The following is a 26,717-nucleotide window of genomic DNA, read 5'->3' as shown; positions in this document are numbered from 1 at the left end:
CCTAGAGAGATCAGGTTTGTTTTAATTTACTCCAATAAACAGCCCCTACAACCACAAAAAGGAATGGAGTCATTAGCACTTAAGGTTTGTAAATGGCACGCAGAATTATGTTGCACGAAGCACAATTTCACATCATTCTGGGTCCATTTGTGTGAAAACAAGGTCCAATCAGGCTGAAACGCTACAAGAAGGTAGAATCTATTGAGTTGTAAGTGATCTGAACGTTTCATGATGATAGCACTTTCCTAAGGGGGTCAAACCATGTCCCAAAGGTCACCGGATCTGGTGTCAATTTAAAGAAGTAGTCCAGTTACACATTTGTGGGCTTATAACTTGGATTCTGAATGTCCTAAAGAGATCAGGTTTGTTTTAATGTACTCCAACCAACAGCCCCTACAACCACAAAAAGGAATGGAGTCATTAGCACTTATGGTTTGTAAATGGCACCCAGAATTATGTTGCACGAAGCACAATTTCACATCATTCTGGGTCCATTTGTGTGAAAACAAGATCCAGTCAGGCTGAAACGTTACAAGAAGGTAGAATCTATTGAGTTGTAAGTGATCTGAACATTTCATGATGATCGCACATTCCTATAGGGGGTCAAACCATGTCCCAAAGGTCACCAGGCCTGGTTCACTTTAACAAAGTAGTCCAGTTACACCTTTGTGAGCTTATAACTAGGCTTCTGAATGTCCTAGAGAAGTCAGGTTTGTTTTAGTGTACTCCAATCAACAGCCCCCATTACCCCAAAAAGGAATGGAGTCATTAGCACTTATGGTTTTTAAATGGCATCCAGAATTATGTTGCACGAAGCACAATTTCACATCATTCTGGGTTCATTTGTGTGAAAACAAGGTCCAATCAGGCTGAAACGTTACAAGAAGGTAGAATCTATTGAGTTGTAAGTGGTCTGAACGTTTCATGATGATCACACTTTCCTAAGGGGGTCAAACAATGTCCCAAAGGTCACCGGATCTGGTGTCAATTTAAAGAAGTAGTCCAGTTACACCTTTGTGGGCTTATCACTTGGCTTCTGAATGTCCTAGAGAGATCAGGTTTGTTTTAGTGTACTCCAATCAACAGCCCCTACAAACACAAAAAGGAATGGAGTCATTAGCACTTATGGTTTGTAAATGGCACCCAGAATTATGTTGCACGAAGCACAATTTCACATCATTCTGGGTCCATTTGTGTGAAAACAAGGTCCAATCAGGCTGAAACGTTACAAGAAGGTAGAATCTATTGAGTTGTAAGTAATCTGAAAGTTTCATGATGATCGCACATTCCTAAAGGGGGTCAAACCATGTCCCAAAGGACACCGGGCATGGTGTCACTTTAAAGAAGTAGTCCAGTTACACCTTTGTGGGCTTATAACTTGGCTTCTGAATATCCTAGAGAGGTCAGGTTTGTTTTAGAGTACTCCAATTAACAGCCCCCGTTACCACTAAAAGAAATGGAGTCATTAACACCTATGGTTTTTAAATGGCACCCAGAATTATGTTGCACGAAGCACAATTTCACATCATTCTGGGTTCATTTGTGTGAAAACAAGGTCCAATCAGGCTGAAACGTTACAAGAAGGTAGAATCCATTGAGTTGTAAGTGATCTGAACGTTTCATGATGATCGCACATTCCTATAGGGGGTCAAACAATGTCCCAAAGGTCACCGGATCTGGTGTCAATTTAAAGAAGTAGTCCAGTTACACCTTTGTGGGCTTATCACTTGGCTTCTGAATGTCCTAGAGAGATCAGGTTTGTTTTAGTGTACTCCAATCAACAGCCCCTACAAACACAAAAAGGAATGGAGTCATTAGCACTTATGGTTTGTAAATGGCACCCAGAATTATGTTGCACGAAGCACAATTTCACATCATTCTGGGTCCATTTGTGTGAAAACAAGGTCCAATCAGGCTGAAACGTTACAAGAAGGTAGAAATTATTGAGTTGTAAGTGATCTGAACGTTTCATGATGATCGCAAATTCCTATAGGGGGTCAAACCATGTCCCAAAGGTCACCGGATCTGGTGTCAATTTAAAGAAGTAGTCCAGTTACACATTTGTGGGCTTATAACTTGGCTTTTGAATGTCCTAGAGAGATCAGGTTTGTTTTAATGTACTCCAACCAACAGCCCCTACAACCACAAAAAGGAATGGAGTCATTAGCACTTATGGTTTGTAAATGGCACCCAGAATTATGTTGCACGAAGCACAATTTCAATTCATTCTGGGTCCATTTGTGTGAAAACAAGGTCCAATCAGGCTGAAACGTTACAAAAAGGTAGAATCTATTGAGTTGAAAGTGATCTGAACGTTTCATGATGATCGCACATTCCTATAGGGGGTCAAACCATGTCCCAAAGCTCACCGGGCCTGGTGTCACTTTAAAGAAGTAGTCCAGTTACACCTTCGTGGGCTTATAACTTGGCTTCTGAATATCCTAGAGAGGTCAGGTTTGTTTTAGAGTACTCCAATTAAGAGCCCCCATTACCCAAAAAAGGAATGGAGTTATAGCACTTATGGTTCTTAAATGGCTCCCAGAATTATGTTGCACGAAGCACAATTTCACATCATTCTGGGTTCATTTGTGTGAAAACAAGGTCCAATCAGGCTGAAACGTTACAGGAAGGTAGAATCTATTGAGTTGTAAGTGATCTGAACGTTTCATGATGATAGCAATTTCCTAAGGGGGTCAAACCATGCCCCAAAGCTCACCGGGCCTGGTGTCACTTTAAAGAAGTAGTCCAGTTACACCTTTGTGGGCTTATAACTTGGCTTCTGAATATCCTAGAGAGGTCAGGTTTGTTTTAGAGTACTCCAATTAAGAGCCCCCATTACCCCAAAAAGGAATGGAGTCATTAGCACTTATGGTTTGTAAATGGCACCCAGAATTATGTTGCACGAAGCACAATTTCACATCATTCTGGGTCCATTTGTGTGAAAACAAGGTCCAATCAGGCTGAAACTTTACAAGAAGGTAGAATCTATTGAGTTGTAAGTGATCTGAACGTTTCAAGATGATCGCAATTTCCTAAGGGGGTCAAACCGTGTCCCAAAGGTCACCGGATCTGGTGTCAATTTAAAGAAGTAGTCCAGTTACACCTTTGTGGGCTTTTAACTTGGCTTCTGAGTGTCCTAGAGAGATCAGGTTTGTTTTAGTGTACTCCAATCAACATCCCCTACAACCTCAAAAAGGAATGGAGTCATTAGCACTTATGGTTCTTAAATGGCTCCCAGAATTATGTTGCACGAAGCACAATTTCACATCATTCTGGGTTCATTTGTGTGAAAACAAGGTCCAATCAGGCTGAAACGTTACAGGAAGGTAGAATCTATTGAGTTGTAAGTGATCTGAACGTTTCATGATGATAGCACTTTCCTAAGCGGGTCAAACCATGTCCCAAAGGTCACCGGATCTGGTGTCAATTTAAAGAAGTAGTCCAGTTACACATTTGTGGGCTTATAACTTGGCTTCTGAATGTCCTAGAGAGATCAGGTTTGTTTTAATGTACTCCAATCAACGGCCCCTACAACCACAAAAAGGAATGGAGTCATTAGCACTTAAGCTTTGTAAATGGCACCCAGAATTATGTTGCACGAAGCACAATTTCACATCATTCTGGGTCCATTTGTGTGAAAACAAGGTCCAATCAGGCTGAAACGCTACAAGAAGGTAGAATCTATTGAGTTGTAATTGATCTGAACGTTTCAAGATGATCGCAAATTCCTATAGGGGGTCAAACCATGTCCCAAAGGTCACCGGGCCTGGTGTCACTTTAAAGAAGTAGTCCAGTTACACCTTTGTGGGCTTATAACTTGGCTTCTGATTGTCCTAGAGAGGTTAGGTTTGTTTTAGAGTACTCCAATCAACAGCCCCTACAACCACAAAAAGGAATGGAGTCATTAGCACTTATGGTTTGTAAATGGCACCCAGAATTATGTTGCACAAAGCACAATTTCACATCATTCTGGGTTCATTTGTGTGAAAACAAGGTCAAATCAGGCTGAAACGTTACTTTAAGGTAGAATCTATTGAGTTGTAAGTGATCTGAATGTTTCATGATGATAGCACTTTCCTAAGGGGGTCAAACCATGTCCCAAAGGTCACCGGATCTGGTGTCAATTTAAAGAAGTAGTCCAGTTACACATTTGTGGCCTTATAACTTGGCTTCTGAATGTCCTAGAGAGATCAGGTTTGTTTTAGTGTACTCCAATCAACAGCCCCTACAACCACAAAAAGGAATGGAGTCATTAGCACTTAAGGTTTGTAAATGGCACCCAGAATTATGCTGCTCTAAGCACAATTTCACATCATTCTGGGTTCATTTGTGTGAAAAAAATGTCCAATCAGGCTGAAACGTTACAGGAAGGTAGAATCTATTGAGTTGTAAGTGATCTGAACGTTTCAAGATGATAGCACTTTCCTACGGGGGTCAAACCATGTCCCAAAGGTCACCGGGCCTGGTGTCACTTTAAAGAATTAGTCCAGTTACACCTTTGAGGGCTTATAACTTGGCTTCTGAATGTCCTAGAGAGATCAGGTTTGTTTTAATTTACTCCAATCAACAGCCCCTACAACCACAAAAAGGAATGGAGTCATTAGCACTTAAGGTTTGTAAATGGCATGCAGAATTATGTTGCACGAAGCACAATTTCACATCATTCTGGGTCCATTTGTGTGAAAACAAGGTCCAATCAGGCTGAAACGCTACAAGAAGGTAGAATCTATTGAGTTGTAAGTGATCTGAACGTTTCATGATGATAGCACTTTCCTACGGGGGTCAAACCATGTCCCAAAGGTCACCGGATCTGGTGTCAATTTAAAGAAGTAGTCCAGTTACACATTTGTGGGCTTATAACTTGGATTCTGAATGTCCTAAAGAGATCAGGTTTGTTTTAATGTACTCCAACCAACAGCCCCTACAACCACAAAAAGGAATGGAGTCATTAGCACTTATGGTTTGTAAATGGCACCCAGAATTATGTTGCACGAAGCACAATTTCACATCATTCTGGGTCCATTTGTGTGAAAACAAGATCCAGTCAGGCTGAAACGTTACAAGAAGGTAGAATCTATTGAGTTGTAAGTGATCTGAACATTTCATGATGATCGCACATTCCTATAGGGGGTCAAACCATGTCCCAAAGGTCACCAGGCCTGGTTCACTTTAACGAAGTAGTGCAGTTACACCTTTGTGGGCTTATAACTTGGCTTCTGAATGTCCTAGAGAAGTCAGGTTTGTTTTAGTGTACTCCAATCAACAGCCCCCATTACCCCAAAAAGGAATGGAGTCATTAGCACTTAAGGTTTGTAAATGGCACGCAGAATTATGTTGCACGAAGCACAATTTCACATCATTCTGGGTCCATTTGTGTGAAAACAAGGTCCAATCAGGCTGAAACGCTACAAGAAGGTAGAATCTATTGAGTTGTAAGTGATCTGAACGTTTCATGATGATAGCACTTTCCTAAGGGGGTCAAACCATGTCCCAAAGGTCACCGGATCTGGTGTCAATTTAAAGAAGTAGTCCAGTTACACATTTGTGGGCTTATAACTTGGATTCTGAATGTCCTAAAGAGATCAGGTTTGTTTTAATGTACTCCAACCAACAGCCCCTACAACCACAAAAAGGAATGGAGTCATTAGCACTTATGGTTTGTAAATGGCACCCAGAATTATGTTGCACGAAGCACAATTTCACATCATTCTGGGTCCATTTGTGTGAAAACAAGATCCAGTCAGGCTGAAACGTTACAAGAAGGTAGAATCTATTGAGTTGTAAGTGATCTGAACATTTCATGATGATCGCACATTCCTATAGGGGGTCAAACCATGTCCCAAAGGTCACCAGGCCTGGTTCACTTTAACGAAGTAGTCCAGTTACACCTTTGTGGGCTTATAACTTGGCTTCTGAATGTCCTAGAGAAGTCAGGTTTGTTTTAGTGTACTCCAATCAACAGCCCCCATTACCCCAAAAAGGAATGGAGTCATTAGCACTTATGGTTTTTAAATGGCATCCAGAATTATGTTGCACGAAGCACAATTTCACATCATTCTGGGTTCATTTGTGTGAAAACAAGGTCCAATCAGGCTGAAACGTTACAAGAAGGTAGAATCTATTGAGTTGTAAGTGGTCTGAACGTTTCAAGATGATCACACTTTCCTAAGGGGGTCAAACAATGTCCCAAAGGTCACCGGATCTGGTGTCAATTTAAAGAAGTAGTCCAGTTACACCTTTGTGGGCTTATCACTTGGCTTCTGAATGTCCTAGAGAGATCAGGTTTGTTTTAGTGTACTCCAATCAACAGCCCCTACAAACACAAAAAGGAATGGAGTCATTAGCACTTATGGTTTGTAAATGGCACCCAGAATTATGTTGCACGAAGCACAATTTCACATCATTCTGGGTCCATTTGTGTGAAAACAAGGTCCAATCAGGCTGAAACGTTACAAGAAGGTAGAATCTATTGAGTTGTAAGTGATCTGAACGTTTCATGATGATCGCACATTCCTAAAGGGGGTCAAACCATGTCCCAAAGGACACCGGGCCTGGTGTCACTTTAAAGAAGTAGTTCAGTTACACCTTTGTGGGCTTATAACTTGGCTTCTGAATATCCTAGAGAGGTCAGGTTTGTTTTAGAGTACTCCAATTAACAGCCCCCGTTACCACTAAAAGGAATGGAGTCATTAGCACCTATGGTTTTTAAATGGCACCCAGAATTATGTTATACGAAGCACAATTTCACATCATTCTGGGTTCATTTGTGTGAAAACAAGGTCCAATCAGGCTGAAACGTTACAAGAAGGTAGAATCTATTGAGTTGTAAGTGATCTGAACGTTTCATGATGATCGCACATTCCTATAGGGGGTCAAACAATGTCCTAAAGGTCACCGGATCTGGTGTAAATTTAAAGAAGTAGTCCAGTTACACCTTTGTGGGCTTATCACTTGGCTTCTGAATGTCCTAGAGAGATCAGGTTTGTTTTAGTGTACTCCAATCAACAGCCCCTACAAACACAAAAAGGAATGGAGTCATTAGCACTTATGGTTTGTAAATGGCACCCAGAATTATGTTGCACGAAGCACAATTTCACATCATTCTGGGTCCATTTGTGTGAAAACAAGGTCCAATCAGGCTGAAACGTTACAAGAAGGTAGAAATTATTGAGTTGTAAGTGATCTGAACGTTTCATGATGATCGCACATTCCTATAGGGGGTCAAACCATGTCCCAAAGGTCACCGGATCTGGTGTCAATTTAAAGAAGTAGTCCAGTTACACATTTGTGGGCTTATAACTTGGCTTTTGAATGTCCTAGAGAGATCAGGTTTGTTTTAATGTACTCCAACCAACAGCCCCTACAACCACAAAAAGGAATGGAGTCATTAGCACTTATGGTTTGTAAATGGCACCCAGAATTATGTTGCACGAAGCACAATTTCAATTCATTCTGGGTCCATTTGTGTGAAAACAAGGTCCAATCAGGCTGAAACGTTACAAGAAGGTAGAATCTATTGAGTTGAAAGTGATCTGAACGTTTCATGATGATCGCACATTCCTATAGGGGGTCAAACCATGTCCCAAAGCTCACCGGGCCTGGTGTCACTTTAAAGAAGTAGTCCAGTTACACCTTTGTGGGCTTATAACTTGGCTTCTGAATATCCTAGGGAGGTCAGGTTTGTTTTAGAGTACTCCAATTAAGAGCCCCCATTACCCAAAAAAGGAATGGAGTTACAGCACTTATGGTTTTTAAATGGCACCCAGAATTATGTTGCACGAAGCACAATTTCACATCATTCTGGGTTCATTTGTGTGAAAACAAGGTCCAATCAGGCTGAAACGTTACAAGAAGGTAGAATCTATTGAGTTGTAAGTGATCTGAACGTTTCAAGATGATCGCAATTTCCTAAGGGGGTCAAACCATGTCCCAAAGCTCACCGGGCCTGGTGTCACTTTAAAGAAGTAGTCCAGTTACACATTTGTGGGCTTATAACTTGGCTTCTGAATGTCCTAGAGAGGTCAGGTTTGTTTTAGAGTACTCCAATTAAGAGCCCCCATTACCCCAAAAAGGAATGGAGTCATTAGCACTTATGGTTTGTAAATGGCACCCAGAATTATGTTGCACGAAGCACAATTTCACATCATTCTGGGTCCATTTGTGTGAAAACAAGGTCCAATCAGGCTGAAATGTTACAAGAAGGTAGAATCTATTGAGTTGTAAGTGATCTGAACATTTCAAGATGATCGCAATTTCCTAAGGGGTCAAACCATGTCCCAAAGGTCACCGGATCTGGTGTCAATTTAAAGAAGTAGTCCAGTTACACCTTTGTGGGCTTTTAACTTGGCTTCTGAATGTCCTAGAGAGATCAGGTTTGTTTTAGTGTACTCCAATCAACATCCCCTACAACCTCAAAAAGGAATGGAGTCATTAGCACTTATGGTTCTTGAATGGCTCCCAGAATTATGTTGCATGAAGCACAATTTCACATCATTCTGGGTTCATTTGTGTGAAAACAAGGTCCAATCAGGCTGAAACGTTACAGGAAGGTAGAATCTATTGAGTTGTAAGTGATCTGAACGTTTCATGATGATAGCACTTTCCTAAGGGGGTCAAACCATGTCCCAAAGGTCACCGGATCTGGTGTCAATTTAAAGAAGTAGTCCAGTTACACATTTGTGGGCTTATAACTTGGCTTCTGAATGTCCTAGAGAGATCAGGTTTGTTTTAATGTACTCCAATCAACGGCCCCTACAACCACAAAAAGGAATGGAGTCATTAGCACTTAAGGTTTGTAAATGGCACCAAGAATTATGTTGCACGAAGCACAATTTCACATCATTCTGGGTCCATTTGTGTGAAAACAAGGTCAAATCAGGCTGAAACGCTACAAGAAGGTAGAATCTATTGAGTTGTAAGTGATCTGAACGTTTCAAGATGATCGCAAATTCATATAGGGGGTCAAACCATGTCCCAAAGGTCACCGGGCCTGGTGTCACTTTAAAGATGTAGTCCAGTTACACCTTTGTGGGCTTATAACTTGGCTTCTGAATGTCCTAGAGAGGTTAGGTTTGTTTTAGAGTACTCCAATCAACAGCCCCTACAACCACAAAAAGGAATGGAGTCATTAGCACTTATGGTTTGTAAATGGCACCCAGAATTATGTTGCACAAAGCACAATTTCACATCATTCTTGGTTCATTTGTGTGAAAACAAGGTCCAATCAGGCTGAAACGTTACAGAAAGGTAGAATCTATTGAGTTGTAAGTGATCTGAATGTTTCATGATGATAGCACTTTCCTAAGGGGGTCAAACCATGTCCCAAAGGTCACCTGATCTGGTGTCAATTTAAAGAAGTAGTCCAGTTACACATTTGTGGCCTTATAACTTGGCTTCTGAATGTCCTAGAGAGATCAGGTTTGTTTTAGTGTACTCCAATCAACAGCCCCTACAACCACAAAAAGGAATGGAGTCATTAGCACTTAAGGTTTGTAAATGGCACCCAGAATTATGCTGCACTAAGCACAATTTCACATCATTTTGGGTTCATTTGTGTGAAAACAAGGTCCAATCAGGCTGAAACGTTACAGGAAGGTAGAATCTATTGAGTTGTAAGTGATCTGAACGTTTCAAGATGATAGCACTTTCCTACGGGGGTGAAACCATGTCCCAAAGGTCACCGGGCCTGGTGTCACTTTAAAGAAGTAGTCCAGTTACACCTTTGAGGGCTTATAACTTGGCTTCTGAATGTCCTAGAGAGATCAGGTTTGTTTAAATTTACTCCAATCAACAGCCCCTACAACCACAAAAAGGAATGGAGTCATTAGCACTTAAGGTTTGTAAATGGCACGCAGAATTATGTTGCACGAAGCACAATTTCACATCATTCTGGGTCCATTCGTGTGAAAACAAGGTCCAATCAGGCTGAAACGTTACAGGAAGGTAGAATCTATTGAGTTGTAAGTGATCTGAACGTTTCATGATGATAGCACTTTCCTAAGGGGGTCAAACCATGTCCCAAAGGTCACCGGATCTGGTGTCAATTTAAAGAAGTAGTCCAGTTACACATTTGTGGGCTTATAACTTGGATTCTGAATGTCCTAAAGAGATCAGGTTTGTTTTAATGTACTCCAACCAACAGCCCCTACAACCACAAAAAGGAATGGAGTCATTAGCACTTATGGTTTGTAAATGGCACCCAGAATTATGTTGCACGAAGCACAATTTCACATCATTCTGGGTCCATTTGTGTGAAAACAAGATCCAGTCAGGCTGAAACGTTACAAGAAGGTAGGATCTATTGAGTTGTAAGTGATCTGAACATTTCATGATGATCGCACATTCCTATAGGGGGTCAAACCATGTCCCAAAGGTCACCAGGCCTGGTTCACTTTAACGAAGTAGTCCAGTTACACCTTTGTGGGTTTATAACTTGGCTTCTGAATGTCCTAGAGAGATCAGGTTTGTTTTAGTGTACTCCAATCAACAGCCCCTACAAACACAAAAAGGAATGGAGTCATTAGCACTTATGGTTTGTAAATGGCACCCAGAATTATGTTGCACGAAGCACAATTTCACATCATTCTGGGTCCATTTGTGTGAAAACAAGGTCCAATCAGGCTGAAACGTTACAAGAAGGTAGAATCTATTGAGTTGTAAGTGATCTGAACGTTTCATGATGATCGCACATTCCTATAGGGGGTCAAACCATGTCCCAAAGGACACCGGGCCAGGTGTCACTTTAAAGAAGTAGTCCAGTTAAACCTTTGTGGGCTTATAACTTGGCTTCTGAATATCCTAGAGAGGTCAGGTTTGTTTTAGAGTACTCCAATTAACAGCCCCCGTTACCACTAAAAGGAATGGAGTCATTAGCACTTATGGTTTGTAAATGGCACCCAGAATTATGTTGCACGAAGCACAATTTCACATCATTCTGGGTCCATTTGTGTGAAAACAAGGTCCAATCAGGCTGAAACATTACACGAAGGTAGAATCTATTGAGTTGTAAGTGATCTGAACGTTTCAAGATGATCGCACTTTACTAAGGGGGTCAAACAATGTCCCAAATGTCACCGGATCTGGTGTCAATTTAAAGAAGTAGTCCAGTTACACCTTTGTGGGCTAATACCTTGGCTTCTGAATATCCTAGAGAGGTCAGGTTTGTTTTAGAGTACTCCAATTAACAGCCCCCGTTACCACTAAAAGGAATGGAGTCATTAGCACCTATGGTTTTTAAATGGCACCCAGAATTATGTTGCACGAAGCACAATTTCACAGACCTTTGGGACATGGTTTTACCCCCTATAGGAATGTGTGATCATCTTGAAACGTTCAGATCACTTACAACTCAATAGATTCTACCTTCTCGTAGCGTTTCAGCCTGATTGGACCTTGTTTTCACACAAATGAACCCAGAATGATGTGAAATTGTGCTTCGTGCAACAGAATTCTGGGTGCCATTTACAAACCATAAGTGCTAATTACTCCATTTTGTGGTTGTAGGGGCTGTTGATTGGAGTACACTAAAACAAACCTGATCTCTCTAGGACATTCAGAATCCAAGTTATAAGCCCACAAATGTGTAACTGGACTACTTCTTTAAATTGACACCAGATCCGGTGACCTTTCGGACATGGTTTGACCCCCTTAGGAAAGTGCTATCATCATGAAACGTTCAGATCACTTACAACTCAATCGATTCTACCTTCCTGTAACGTTTCAGCCTTATTGGACCTTGTTTTCACACAAATGAACCCAGAATGATGTGAAATTGTGCTTCGTGCAACATAATTCTGGGTGCCATTTAAAAACCATAAGTGCTAATGACTCCATTCCTTTTTTTGGTTGTAGGGGCTGTTTATTGGAGTATACTAAAACAATTCTGATCTCTCTAGGACATTCAGAAGCCAAGTTATAAGCCCACAAATGTGTAACTGGACTACTTCTTTAAATTGACACCAGATCCGGTGACCTTTGGGACATGGTTTGACCCCCTTAGGAAAGTGCTATCATCATGAAACGTTCAGATCACTTACAACTCAATCGATTCTACCTTCCTGTAACGTTTCAGCCTGATTGGACCTTGTTTTCACACAAATGAACCCAGAATAATGTGAAATTGTGCTTCGTGCAACATAATTCTGGGTGCCATTTAAAAACCATACGTGCTAATGACTCCATTCCTTTTTGAGGTTGTAGGGGCTGTTGATTGGAGTACACTAAAACAAACCTGATCTCTCTAGGACATTCAGAAGCCAAGTTATAAGCCCTCAAAGGTGTAACTGGACAACTTCTTTAAAGTGACACCAGGCCCGGTGACCTTTGGGACATGGTTTGACCCCCTATAGGAATGTGCGATCATCATGAAACGTTCAGATCACTAACAACTCAATAGATTCTACCTTCTTGTAACAGTTCAGCCTGATTGGACCTTGTTTTCACACAAGTGGACCCAGAATGATGTGAAATTGTGCTTCGTGCAACATAATTCTGGGTGCCATTTACAAACCATAAGTGCTAATGACTCCATTCCTTTTTGTGGTTGTAGGGGCTGTTGGTTGGAGTACATTAAAACAAACCTGATCTCTGTAGGACATCCAGAAGCCAAGTTATAAGCCCACAAATGTGTAACTGGACTACTTCTTTAAATTGACACCAGATCCGGTGACCTTTGGGACATAGTTTGACCCCCTTAGGAAAGTGCTATCATCATGAAACGTTCAGATCACTTACAACTCAATAGATTCTACCTTCCTGTAACGTTTCAGCCTGATTGGACCTTGTTTTCACACAAATGAACCCAGAATGATGTGAAATTGTGCTTAGTGCAGCATAATTCTGGGTGACATTTAAAAACCATAAGTGCTAATGACTCCATTCCTTTTTGAGGTTGTAGGGGATGTTGATTGGAGTACACTAAAACAAACCTGACCTCTTTAGGACATTCAGAAGCCAAGTTATAAGCCCACAAAGGTGTAACTGGACTACTTCTTTAAAGTGACACCAGGCCCGGTGACCTTTGGGACATGGTTTTACCCCCTATAGGAATGTGCGATCATCTTGAAACGTTCAGATCACTTACAACTCAATAGATTCTACCTTCTTGTAGCGTTTCAGCCTGATTGGACCTTGTTTTCACACAAATGGAACCAGAATATGAAATTGTGCTTCGTGCAACATAATTCTGGGTGCCATCTACAAACCATAAGTGCTAATGACTCCATTCCTTTTTGTGGTTGTAGGGGCTGTTGATTGGAGTACACTAAAACAAACCTGACCTCTCTAGGACATTCAGAAGCCAAGTTATAAGCCCACAAAGGTGTAACTGGACTACTTCTTTAAAGTGACATCAGGCCCGGTGACCTTTGGGACATGGTTTTACCCACTATAGGAATGTGCGATCATCTTGAAACGTTCAGATGACTTACAACTCAATAGATTCTACCTTCTTGTAGCATTTCAGCCTGATTGGACCTTGTTTTCACACAAATGGACCCAGAATGATGTGAAATTGTGCTTCGTGCAACATAATTCTGGGTGCCATTTACAAACCATAAGTGCTAATGACTCCATTCCTTTTTGTGGTTGTAGGGGCTGTTGATTGGAGTACACTAAAACAAACCTGATCTCTCTAGGACATTCAGAAGCCAAGTTATAAGCCCACAAAGGTGTAACTGGACTACTTCTTTAAAGTGACACCAGGCCCGGTGACATTTGGGACATGGTTTTACCCCCTATAGGAATGTGTGATCATCTTGAAACGTTCAGATCACTTACAACTCAATAGATTCTACCTTCTTGTAGCGTTTCAGCCTGATTGGACCTTGTTTTCACACAAACGAACCCAGAATGATGTGAAATTGTGCTTCGTGCAACATAATTCTGGGTGCCGATTAAAAACCATAAGTGCTATTGACTCCATTCCTTTTTGAGGTTGTAGGGGATGTTGATTGGAGTACACTAAAACAAACCTGATCTCTCTAGGACATTCAGAAGCCAAGTTATAAGCCCACAAATGTGTAACTGGACTACTTCTTTAAATTGACACCAGATCCGGTGACCTTTGGGACATGGTTTGACCCCCTTAGGAAAGTGCTATCATCATGAAACGTTCAGATCACTTACAACTCAATAGATTCTACCTTCCTGTAACGTTTCAGCCTGATTGGACCTTGTTTTCACACAAATGAACCCAGAATGATGTGAAATTGTGCTTCGTGCAACATAATTCTGGGTGCCATTTACAAACCATAAGTGCTAATGACTCCATTCCTTGTTGTGGTTGTAGGGGCTGTTGATTGGAGTACACTAAACAAACCTGACCTCTCTAGGACATTCAGAAGCCAAGTTATAAGCCCTCAAAGGTGTAACTGGACTACTTCTTTAAAGTGACACCAGGCCCGGTGACCTTTGGGACATGGTTTGACCCCCTATAGTTATGTGCGATCATCATGAAACGTTCATATCACTAACAACTCAATAGATTCTACCTTCTTGTAACAGTTCAGCCTGATTGGACCTTGTTTTCACACAAGTGGACCCAGAATGATGTGAAATTGTGCTTCGTGCAACATAATTCTGTGTGCCATTTACAAACCATAAGTGCTAATGACTCCATTCCTTTTTGTGGTTGTAGGGGCTGTTGGTTGGAGTACATTAAAACAAACCTGATCTCTCTAGGACATCCAGAAGCCAAGTTATAAGCCCACAAATGTGTAACTGGACTACTTCTTTAAATTGACACCAGATCCGGTGACCTTTGGGACATGGTTTGACCCCCTTAGGAAAGTGCTATCATCATGAAACGTTCAGATCACTTACAACTCAATAGATTCTACCTTCCTGTAACGTTTCAGCCTGATTGGACCTTGTTTTCACACAAATGAACCCAGAATGATGTGAAATTGTGCTTAGTGCAGCATAATTCTGGGTGACATTTAAAAACCATAAGTGCTAATGACTCCATTCCTTTTTGAGGTTGTAGGGGATGTTGATTGGAGTACACTAAAACAAACCTGACCTCTTTAGGACATTCAGAAGCCAAGTTATAAGCCCACAAAGGTGTAACTGGACTACTTCTTTAAAGTGACACCAGGCCCGGTGACCTTTGGGACATGGTTTTACCCCCTATAGGAATGTGCGATCATCTTGAAACGTTCAGATCACTTACAACTCAATAGATTCTACCTTCTTGTAGCGTTTCAGCCTGATTGGACCTTGTTTTCACACAAATGGACCCAGAATGATGTGAAATTGTGCTTCGTGCAACATAATTCTGGGTGCCATTTACAAACCATAAGTGCTAATGACTCCATTCCTTTTTGTGGTTGTAGGGGCTGTTGATTGGAGTACACTAAAACAAACCTGATCTCTCTAGGACATTCAGAAGCCAAGTTATAAGCCCACGAATGTGTAACTGGACTACTTCTTTAAATTGACACCAGATCCGGTGACCTTTCGGACATGGTTTGACCCCCTTAGGAAAGTGCTATCATCATGAAACGTTCAGATCACTTACAACTCAATAGATTCTACCTTCCTGTAACGTTTGAGCCTGATTGGACCTTGTTTTCACACAAATGAACCCAGAATGATGTGAAATTGTGCTTCGTGCAACATAATTCTGGGTGCCATTTACAAACCATAAGTGCTAATGACTCCATTCCTTTTTGTGGTTGTAGGGGCTGTTGATTGGAGAACACTAAAACAAACCTAACCTCTCTAGGACATTCAGAAGCCAAGTTATAAGCCCACAAAGGTGTAACTGGACTACTTCTTTAAAGTGACACCAGGCCCGGTGACCTTTGGGACATGGTTTTACCCCCTATAGGAATGTGTGATCATCTTGAAACGTTCAGATCACTTACAACTCAATAGATTCTACCTTCTTGTAGCGTTTCAGCCTGATTGGACCTTGTTTTCACACAAACGAACCCAGAATGATGTGAAATTGTGCTTCGTGCAACATAATTCTGGGTGCCATTTAAAAACCATAAGTGCTAATGACTCCATTCCTTTTTGAGGTTGTAGGGGATGTTGATTGGAGTACACTAAAACAAACCTGATCTCTCTAGGACATTCAGAAGCCAAGTTATAAGCCCACAAATGTGTAACTGGACTACTTCTTTAAATTGACACCAGATCCGGTGACCTTTGGGACATGGTTTGACCCCCTTAGGAAAGTGCTATCATCATGAAACGTTCAGATCACTTACAACTCAATAGATTCTACCTTCCTGTAACGTTTCAGCCTGATTGGACCTTGTTTTCACACAAATGAACCCAGAATGATGTGAAATTGTGCTTCGTGCAACATAATTCTGGGTGCCATTTACAAACCATAAGTGCTAATGACTCCATTCCTTGTTGTGGTTGTAGGGGCTGTTGATTGGAGTACACTAAAAAAAACCTGACCTCTCTAGGACATTCAGAAGCCAAGTTATAAGCCCACAAAGGTGTAACTGGACTACTTCTTTAAAGTGGCATCAGGCCCGGTGACCTTTGGGACATGGTTTTACCCCCTATAGGAATGTGCGATCATCTTGAAACGTTCAAATCACCTACAACTCAATAGATTCTACCTTCTTGTAGCGTTTCAGCCTGATTGGACCTTGTTTTCACACAAATGGACCCAGAATGATGTGAAATTGTGCTTCGTGCAACATAATTCTGGGTGCCATTTACAAACCATAAGTGCTAATGACTCCATTCCTTTTTGTGGTTGTAGGGGCTGTTGATTGGAGTACACTAAAACAAACCTGATCTCTCTAGGACATTCAGAAGCCAAGTTATAAGCCCACAAATGTGTAACTGGACTAATTCTTTAAATTGACACCAGATCCGGTGACCTTTCGAACATGGTTTGACCCCCTTAGGAAAGTGCTATCATCATGAAACGTTCAGATCACTTACAACTCAATCGATTCTACCTTCCTGTAACGTTTCAGCCTGATTGGACCTTGTTTTCACACAAATGAACCCAGAATGATGTGAAATTGTGCTTCGTGCAACATAATTCTGGGTGCCATTTAAAAACCATAAGTGCTAATGACTCCATTCCTTTTTGAGGTTGTAGGGGCTGTTGATTGGAGTATACTAAAATAAACCTGATCTCTCTAGGACATTCAGAAGCCAAGTTATAAGCCCACAAAGGTGTAACTGGACTACTTCTTTAAATTGACACCAGATCCGGTCACCTTTGGGACATGGTTTGACCCCCTTAGGAAAGTGCTATCATCATGAAACGTTCAGATCACTTACAACTCAATAGATTCTACCTTCCTGTAACATTTCAGCCTGATTGGACCTTGTTTTCACACAAATGAACCCAGAATGATGTGAAATTGTGCTTCGTGCAACATAATTCTGGGTGCCATTTAAAAACCATACGTGCTAATGACTCCATTCCTTTTTGAGGTTGTAGGGGCTGTTGATTGGAGTACACTAAAACAAACCTGATCTCTCTAGGACATTCAGAAGCCAAGTTATAAGCCCTCAAAGGTGTAACTGGACTACTTCTTTAAAGTGACACCAGGCCCGGTGACCTTTGGGACATAGTTTGACCCCCTATAGGAATGTGCAATCATCATGAAACGTTCAGATCACTTAAAACTCAATAGATTCTACCTTCTTGTAACGTTTCAGCCTGATTGGACCTTGTTTTCACACAAGTGGACCCAGAATGATGTGAAATTGTGCTCCGTGCAACATAATTCTGGGTGCCATTTACAAACCATAAGTGCTAATGACTCCATTCCTTTTTGTGGTTGTAGGGGCTGTTGGTTGGAGTACATTAAAACAAACCTGATCTCTCTAGGACATTCAGAAGCCAAGTTATAAGCCCACAAATGTGTAACTGGACTACTTCTTTAAATTGACACCAGATCCGGTGACCTTTGGGACATGGTTTGACCCCCTTAGGAAAGTGCTATCATCATGAAACATTCAGATCACTTACAACTCAATAGATTCTACCTTCCTGTAACGTTTCAGCCTGATTGGACCTTGTTTTCACACAAATGAACCCAGAATTATGTGAAATTGTGCTTAGTGCAGCATAATTCTGGGTGCCATTTAAAAACCATAAGTGCTAATGACTCCATTCCTTTTTGAGGTTGTAGGGGATGTTGATTGGAGTACACTAAAACAAACCTGACCTCTCTAGGACATTCAGAAGCCAAGTTATAAGCCCACAAAGGTGTAACTGGACTACTTCTTTAAAGTGACACCAGGCCCGGTGACCTTTGGGACATGGTTTTACCCCCTATAGGAATGTGCGATCATCTTGAAACGTTCAGATCACTTACATTTCAATAGATTCTACCTTCTTGTAGCGTTTCAGCCTGATTGGACCTTGTTTTCAAACAAATGGACCCAGAATGATATGAAATTGTGCTTCGTGCAACATAATTCTGGGTGCCATTTACAAACCATAAGTGCTAATGACTCCATTCCTTTTTGTGGTTGTAGGGGCTGTTTATTGGAGAACACTAAAACAAACCTAACCTCTCTAGGACATTCAGAAGCCAAGTTATAAGCCCACAAAGGTGTAACTGAACTACTTCTTTAAAGTGACACCAGGCCAGGTGACCATTGGGACATGGTTTTACCCCCTATAGGAATGTGCGATCATCTTGAAACGTTCAGATCACTTACAACTCAATAGATTCTACCTTCTTGTAGCGTTTCAGCCTGATTGGACCTTGTTTTCACACAAATGAACCCAGAATGATGTGAAATTGTGCTTCGTGCAACATAATTCTGGGTGCCATTTAAAACCATAAGTGCTAATGACTCCATTCCTTTTTGAGGTTGTAGGGGATGTTGATTGGAGTACACTAAAACAAACCTGATCTCTCTAGGACATTCAGAAGCCAAGTTATAAGCCCACAACTGTGTAACTGGACTACTTCTTTAAATTGACACCAGATCCGGTGACCTTTGGGACATGGTTTGACCCCCTTAGGAAAGTGCTATCATCATGAAACGTTCAGATCCCTTACAACTCAATAGATTCTACCTTCCTGTAACGTTTCAGCCTGATTGGACCTTGTTTTCACACAAATGAACCCAGAATGATGTGAAATTGTGCTTCGTGCAACATAATTCTGGGTGCCATTTAAAAACCATAAGTGCTAATGACTCCATTCCTTTTTGTGGTTGTAGGGGCTGTTGATTGGAGTATACTAAAACAAACCTGATCTCTCTAGGACATTCAGAAGCCAAGTTATAAGCCCACAAAGGTGTAACTGGACTACTTCTTTAAATTGACACCAGATCCGGTGACCTTTGGGACATGGTTTGACCCCCTTAGGAAAGTGCTATCATCATGAAACGTTCAGACCACTTACAACTCAATAGATTCTACCTTCCTGTAACATTTCAGCCTGATTGGACCTTGTTTTCACACAAATGAACCCAGAATGATGTGAAATTGTGCTTCGTGCAACATAATTCTGGGTGCCATTTAAAAACCATACGTGCTAATGACTCCATTCCTTTTTGAGGTTGTAGGGGCTGTTGATTGGAGTACACTAAAACAAACCTGATCTCTCTAGGACATTCAGAAGCCAATTTATAAGCCCACAAAGGTGTAACTGGACTACTTCTTTAAAGTGACATCAGGCCCGGTGACCTTTGGGACATGGTTTTACCCCCTATAGGAATGTGCGATCATCTTGAAACGTTCAGATCACTTACAACTCAATAGATTCTACCTTCTTGTAGCGTTTCAGCCTGATTGGACCTTGTTTTCACACAAATGGACCCAGAATGATGTGAAATTGTGCTTCGTGCAACATAATTCTGGGTGCAATTTACAAACCATAAGTGCTAATGACTCCATTCCTTTTTGTGGTTGTAGGGGCTGTTAATTGGAGTACACTAAAACAAACCTGATCTCTCTAGGACATTCAGAAGCCAAGTTATAAGCCCACAAATGTGTAACTGGACTACTTCTTTAAATTGACACCAGATCCGGTGACCTTTCGGACATGGTTTGACCCCCTTTGGAAAGTGCTATCATCATGAAACGTTCAGATCACTTACAACTCAATAGATTCTACCTTCCTGTAACGTTTCAGCCTGATTGGACCTTGTTTTCACACAAATGGACCCAGAATGATGTGAAATTGTGCTTCGTGCAACATAATTCTGGGTGCCATTTACAAACCATAAGTGCTAATGACTCCATTCCTTTTTGTGGTTGTAGGGGCTGTTGATTGGAGTACACTAAAACAAACCTGATCTCTCTAGGACATTCAGAAGCCAAGTTATAAGCCCACAAATGTGTAACTGGACTACTTCTTTAAATTGACACCAGATCCGGTGACCTTTCGGACATGGTTTGACCCCCTTAGGAAAGTGCTATCATCATGAAACGTTCAGATCACTTACAACTCAATCGATTCTACCTTCCTGTAACGTTTCAGCCTGATTGGACCTTGTTTTCACACAAATGAACCCAGAATGATGTGAAATTGTGCTTCGTGCAACATAATTCTGGGTGCCATTTAAAAACCATAAGTGCTAATGACTCCATTCCTTTTTGTGGTTGTAGGGGCTGTTGATTGGAGTATACTAAAACAAACCTGATCTCTCTAGGACATTCAGAAGCCAAGTTATAAGCCCACAAAGGTGTAACTGGACTACTTCTTTAAATTGACACCAGATCCGGTGACCTTTGGGACATGGTTTGACCCCCTTAGGAAAGTGCTATCATCATGAAACGTTCAGACCACTTACAACTCAATAGATTCTACCTTCCTGTAACATTTCAGCCTGATTGGACCTTGTTTTCACACAAATGAACCCAGAATGATGTGAAATTGTGCTTCGTGCAACATAATTCTGGGTGCCATTTAAAAACCATACGTGCTAATGACTCCATTCCTTTTTGAGGTTGTAGGGGCTGTTGATTGGAGTACACTAAAAGAAACCTGATCTCTCTAGGACATTCAGAAGCCAAGTTATAAGCCCACAGAGGTGTAACTGGACTACTTCTTTAAAGTGACATCAGGCCCGGTGACCTTTGGGACATGGTTTTACCCCCTATAGGAATGTGCGATCATCTTGAAACGTTCAGATAACTTACAACTCAATAGATTCTACCTTCTTGTAGCGTTTCAGCCTGATTGGACCTTGTTTTCACACAAATGGACCCAGAATGATGTGAAATTGTGCTTCGTGCAACATAATTCTGGGTGCCATTTACAAACCATAAGTGCTAATGACTCCATTCCTTTTTGTGGTTGTAGGGGCTGTTGATTGGAGTACACTAAAACAAACCTGATCTCTCTAGGACATTCAGAAGACAAGTTATAAGCCCACAAATGTGTAACTGGACTACTTCTTTTAATTGACACCAGATCCGGTGACCTTTCGGACATGGTTTGACCCCCTTTGGAAAGTGCTATCATCATGAAACGTTCAGATCACTTACAACTCAATAGATTCTACCTTCCTGTAACGTTTCAGCCTGACTGGACCTTGTTTTCACACAAATGAACCCAGAATGATGTGAAATTGTGCTTCGTGCAACATAATTCTGGGTGCCATTTAAAAACCATAAGTGCTAATGACTCCATTCCTTTTTTGGTTGTAGGGGCTGTTGATTGGAGTATACGAAAACAATCTGATCTCTCTAGGACATTCAGAAGCCAAGTTATAAGCCCACAAAGGTGTAACTGGACTACTTCTTTAAATTGACACCAGATCCGGTGACCTTTGGGACATGGTTTGACCCCCTTAGGAAAGTGCTATCATCATGAAACGTTCAGATCACTTACAACTCAATAGATTCTACCTTCCTGTAACGTTTCAGCCTGATTGGACCTTGTTTTCACACAAATGAACCCAGAATGATGTGAAATTGTGCTTCGTGCAACATAATTCTGGGTGGCATTTAAAAACCATACTTGCTAATGACTCCATTCCTTTTTGAGGTTGTAGGGGCTGTTGATTGGAGTACACTAAAACAAACCTGATCTCTCTAGGACATTCAGAAGCCAAGTTATAAGCCCTCAAAGGTGTAACTGGACTACTTCTTTAAAGTGACACCAGGCCCGGTGACCTTTGGGACATGGTTTGACCCCCTATAGGAATGTGCGATCATCATGAAACGTTCAGATCACTTACAACTCAATAGATTCTACCTTCCTGTAACGTTTCAGCCTGATTGGACATTGTTTTCACACAAATGAACCCAGAATGATGTGAAATTGTGCTTAGTGAAGCATAATTCTGGGTGCCATTTAAAAACCATAAGGGCTAATGACTCCATTCCTTTTTGAGGTTGTAGGGGATGTTGATTGGAGTACATTAAAACAAACCTGATCTCTCTAGGACATTCAGAAGCCAAGTTATAAGCCCACAAATGTGTAACTGGACTACTTCTTTAAATTGACACCAGATCCGGTGACCTTTGGGACATGGTTTGACCCCCTTAGGAAAGTGCTATCATCATGAAACGTTCAGATCACTTACAACTCAATAGATTATACCTTCCTGTAACGTTTCAGCCTGATTGGACCTTGTTTTCACACAAATAAACCCAGAATGATGTGAAATTGTGCTTCGTGCAACATAATTCTGGGTGCCATTTACAAACCATAAGTTCTAATGACTCCATTCCTTTTTGTGGTCGTAGGGGCTGTTGGTTGGAGTACATTAAAACAAACCTGATCTCTCTAGGGCATTCAGAAGCCAAGTTATAAGCCCACAAATGTGTAACTGGACTACTTCTTTAAATTGACACCAGATCCGGTGACCTTTGGGACATGGTTTGACCCCCTTAGGAAAGTGCTATCATCATGAAACGTTCAGGTCACTTACAACTCAATAGATTCTACCTTCCTGTAATGTTTCAGCCTGATTGGACCTTGTTTTCACACAAATGAACCCAGAATGATGTGAAATTGTGCTTCGTGCAACATAATTCTGGGTGCCATTTACAAACCATAAGTGCTAATGACTCCATTCCTTTTTGTGGATTTAGGGGCTGTTGGTTGGAGTACATTAAAACAAACCTGATCTCTCTAGGACATTCAGAAGCCAAGTTATAAGCCCTCAAAGGTGTAACTGGACTACTTCTTTAAAGTGACACCAGGCCCGGTGACCTTTGGGACATGGTTTGACCCCCTATAGGAATGTGCGATCATCATGAAACGTTCAGATCACTTACAACTCAATAGATTCTACCTTCCTGTAACGTTTCAGCCTGATTGGACATTGTTTTCACACAAATGAACCCAGAATGATGTGAAATTGTGCTTAGTGAAGCATAATTCTGGGTGCCATTTAAAAACCATAAGGGCTAATGACTCCATTCCTTTTTGAGGTTGTAGGGGATGTTGATTGGAGTACATTAAAACAAACCTGATCTCTCTAGGACATTCAGAAGCCAAGTTATAAGCCCACAAATGTGTAACTGGACTACTTCTTTAAATTGACACCAGATCCGGTGACCTTTGGGACATGGTTTGACCCCCTTAGGAAAGTGCTATCATCATGAAACGTTCAGATCACTTACAACTCAATAGATTATACCTTCCTGTAACGTTTCAGCCTGATTGGACCTTGTTTTCACACAAATAAACCCAGAATGATGTGAAATTGTGCTTCGTGCAACATAATTCTGGGTGCCATTTACAAACCATAAGTTCTAATGACTCCATTCCTTTTTGTGGTCGTAGGGGCTGTTGGTTGGAGTACATTAAAACAAACCTGATCTCTCTAGGGCATTCAGAAGCCAAGTTATAAGCCCACAAATGTGTAACTGGACTACTTCTTTAAATTGACACCAGATCCGGTGACCTTTGGGACATGGTTTGACCCCCTTAGGAAAGTGCTATCATCATGAAACGTTCAGGTCACTTACAACTCAATAGATTCTACCTTCCTGTAATGTTTCAGCCTGATTGGACCTTGTTTTCACACAAATGAACCCAGAATGATGTGAAATTGTGCTTCGTGCAACATAATTCTGGGTGCCATTTACAAACCATAAGTGCTAATGACTCCATTCCTTTTTGTGGATTTAGGGGCTGTTGGTTGGAGTACATTAAAACAAACCTGATCTCTCTAGGACATTCAGAAGCCAAGTTATAAGCCCACAAATGTGTAACTCGACTACTTCTTTAAATTGACACCAGATCCGGTGACCTTTGGGACATGGTTTGACCCCCTTAGGAAAGGGCTATCATCATGAAACGTTCAGATCACTTACAACTCAATAGATTCTACCTTCCTGTAACATTTCAGCCTGATTGGACCTTGTTTTCACACAAATGAACCCAGAATGATGTGAAATTGTGCTTCGTGCAACATAATTCTGGGTGCCATTTAAAAACCATACGTGCTAATGACTCCATTCCTTTTTGAGGTTGTAGGGGCTGTTGATTGGAGTACACTAAAACAAACCTGATCTCTCTAGGACATTCAGAAGCCAAGTTATAAGCCCTCAAAGGTGTAACTGGACTACTTCTTTAAAGTGACACCAGGCCCGGTGACCTTTGGGACATAGTTTGACCCCCTATAGGAATGTGCAATCATCATGAAACGTTCAGATCACTTAAAACTCAATAGATTCTACCTTCTTGTAACGTTTCAGCCTGATTGGACCTTGTTTTCACACAAGTGGACCCAGAATGATGTGAAATTGTGCTCCGTGCAACATAATTCTGGGTGCCATTTACAAACCATAAGTGCTAATGACTCCATTCCTTTTTGTGGTTGTAGGGGCTGTTGGTTGGAGTACATTAAAACAAACCTGATCTCTCTAGGACATTCAGAAGCCAAGTTATAAGCCCACAAATGTGTAACTGGACTACTTCTTTAAATTGACACCAGATCCGGTGACCTTTGGGACATGGTTTGACCCCCTTAGGAAAGTGCTATCATCATGAAACATTCAGATCACTTACAACTCAATAGATTCTACCTTCCTGTAACGTTTCAGCCTGATTGGACCTTGTTTTCACACAAATGAACCCAGAATTATGTGAAATTGTGCTTCGTGCAACATAATTCTGGGTGCCATTTAAAAACCATAAGTGCTAATGACTCCATTCCTTTTTGTGGTTGTAGGGGCTGTTGATTGGAGTATACTAAAACAAACCTGATCTCTCTAGGACATTCAGAAGCCAAGTTATAAGCCCACAAAGGTGTAACTGGACTACTTCTTTAAATTGACACCAGATCCGGTGACCTTTGGGACATGGTTTGACCCCCTTAGGAAAGTGCTATCATCATGAAACGTTCAGACCACTTACAACTCAATAGATTCTACCTTCCTGTAACATTTCAGCCTGATTGGACCTTGTTTTCACACAAATGAACCCAGAATGATGTGAAATTGTGCTTCGTGCAACATAATTCTGGGTGCCATTTAAAAACCATACGTGCTAATGACTCCATTCCTTTTTGAGGTTGTAGGGGCTGTTGATTGGAGTACACTAAAACAAACCTGATCTCTCTAGGACATTCAGAAGCCAATTTATAAGCCCACAAAGGTGTAACTGGACTACTTCTTTAAAGTGACATCAGGCCCGGTGACCTTTGGGACATGGTTTTACCCCCTATAGGAATGTGCGATCATCTTGAAACGTTCAGATCACTTACAACTCAATAGATTCTACCTTCTTGTAGCGTTTCAGCCTGATTGGACCTTGTTTTCACACAAATGGACCCAGAATGATGTGAAATTGTGCTTCGTGCAACATAATTCTGGGTGCAATTTACAAACCATAAGTGCTAATGACTCCATTCCTTTTTGTGGTTGTAGGGGCTGTTGATTGGAGTACACTAAAACAAACCTGATCTCTCTAGGACATTCAGAAGCCAAGTTATAAGCCCACAAATGTGTAACTGGACTACTTCTTTAAATTGACACCAGATCCGGTGACCTTTCGGACATGGTTTGACCCCCTTTGGAAAGTGCTATCATCATGAAACGTTCAGATCACTTACAACTCAATAGATTCTACCTTCCTGTAACGTTTCAGCCTGATTGGACCTTGTTTTCACACAAATGAACCCAGAATGATGTGAAATTGTGCTTCGTGCAACATAATTCTGGGTGCCATTTAAAAACCATAAGTGCTAATGACTCCATTCCTTTTTTTGGTTGTAGGGGCTGTTGATTGGAGTAAACTAAAACAATTCTGATCTCTCTAGGACATTCAGAAGCCAAGTTATAAGCCCACAAAGGTGTAACTGGACTACTTCTTTAAATTGACACCAGATCCGGTGACCTTTGGGACATGGTTTGACCCCCTTAGGAAAGTGCTATCATCATGAAACGTTCAGATCACTTACAACTCAATAGATTCTACCTTCCTGTAACGTTTCAGCCTGATTGGACCTTGTTTTCACACAAATGAACCCAGAATGATGTGAAATTGTGCTTCGTGCAACATAATTCTGGGTGCCATTTAAAAACCATACGTGCTAATGACTCCATTCCTTTTTGAGGTTGTAGGGGCTGTTGATTGGAGTACACTAAAACAAACCTGATCTCTCTAGGACATTCAGAAGCCAAGTTATAAGCCCTCAAAGGTGTAACTGGACTACTTCTTTAAAGTGACACCAGGCTCGGTGACCTTTGGGACATGGTTTCACCCCCTATAGGAATGTGCGATCATCATGAAACGTTCAGATCACTTACAACTCAATAGATTCTACCTTCCTGTAACGTTTCAGCCTGATTGGACCTTGTTTTC

This window comes from Nothobranchius furzeri, chromosome 16 (assembly GCF_043380555.1).
Source record: "Nothobranchius furzeri strain GRZ-AD chromosome 16, NfurGRZ-RIMD1, whole genome shotgun sequence".
Classification (NCBI taxonomy): Eukaryota; Metazoa; Chordata; class Actinopteri; order Cyprinodontiformes; family Nothobranchiidae; genus Nothobranchius; species Nothobranchius furzeri.
This window is presented reverse-complemented; position numbering follows the sequence as displayed.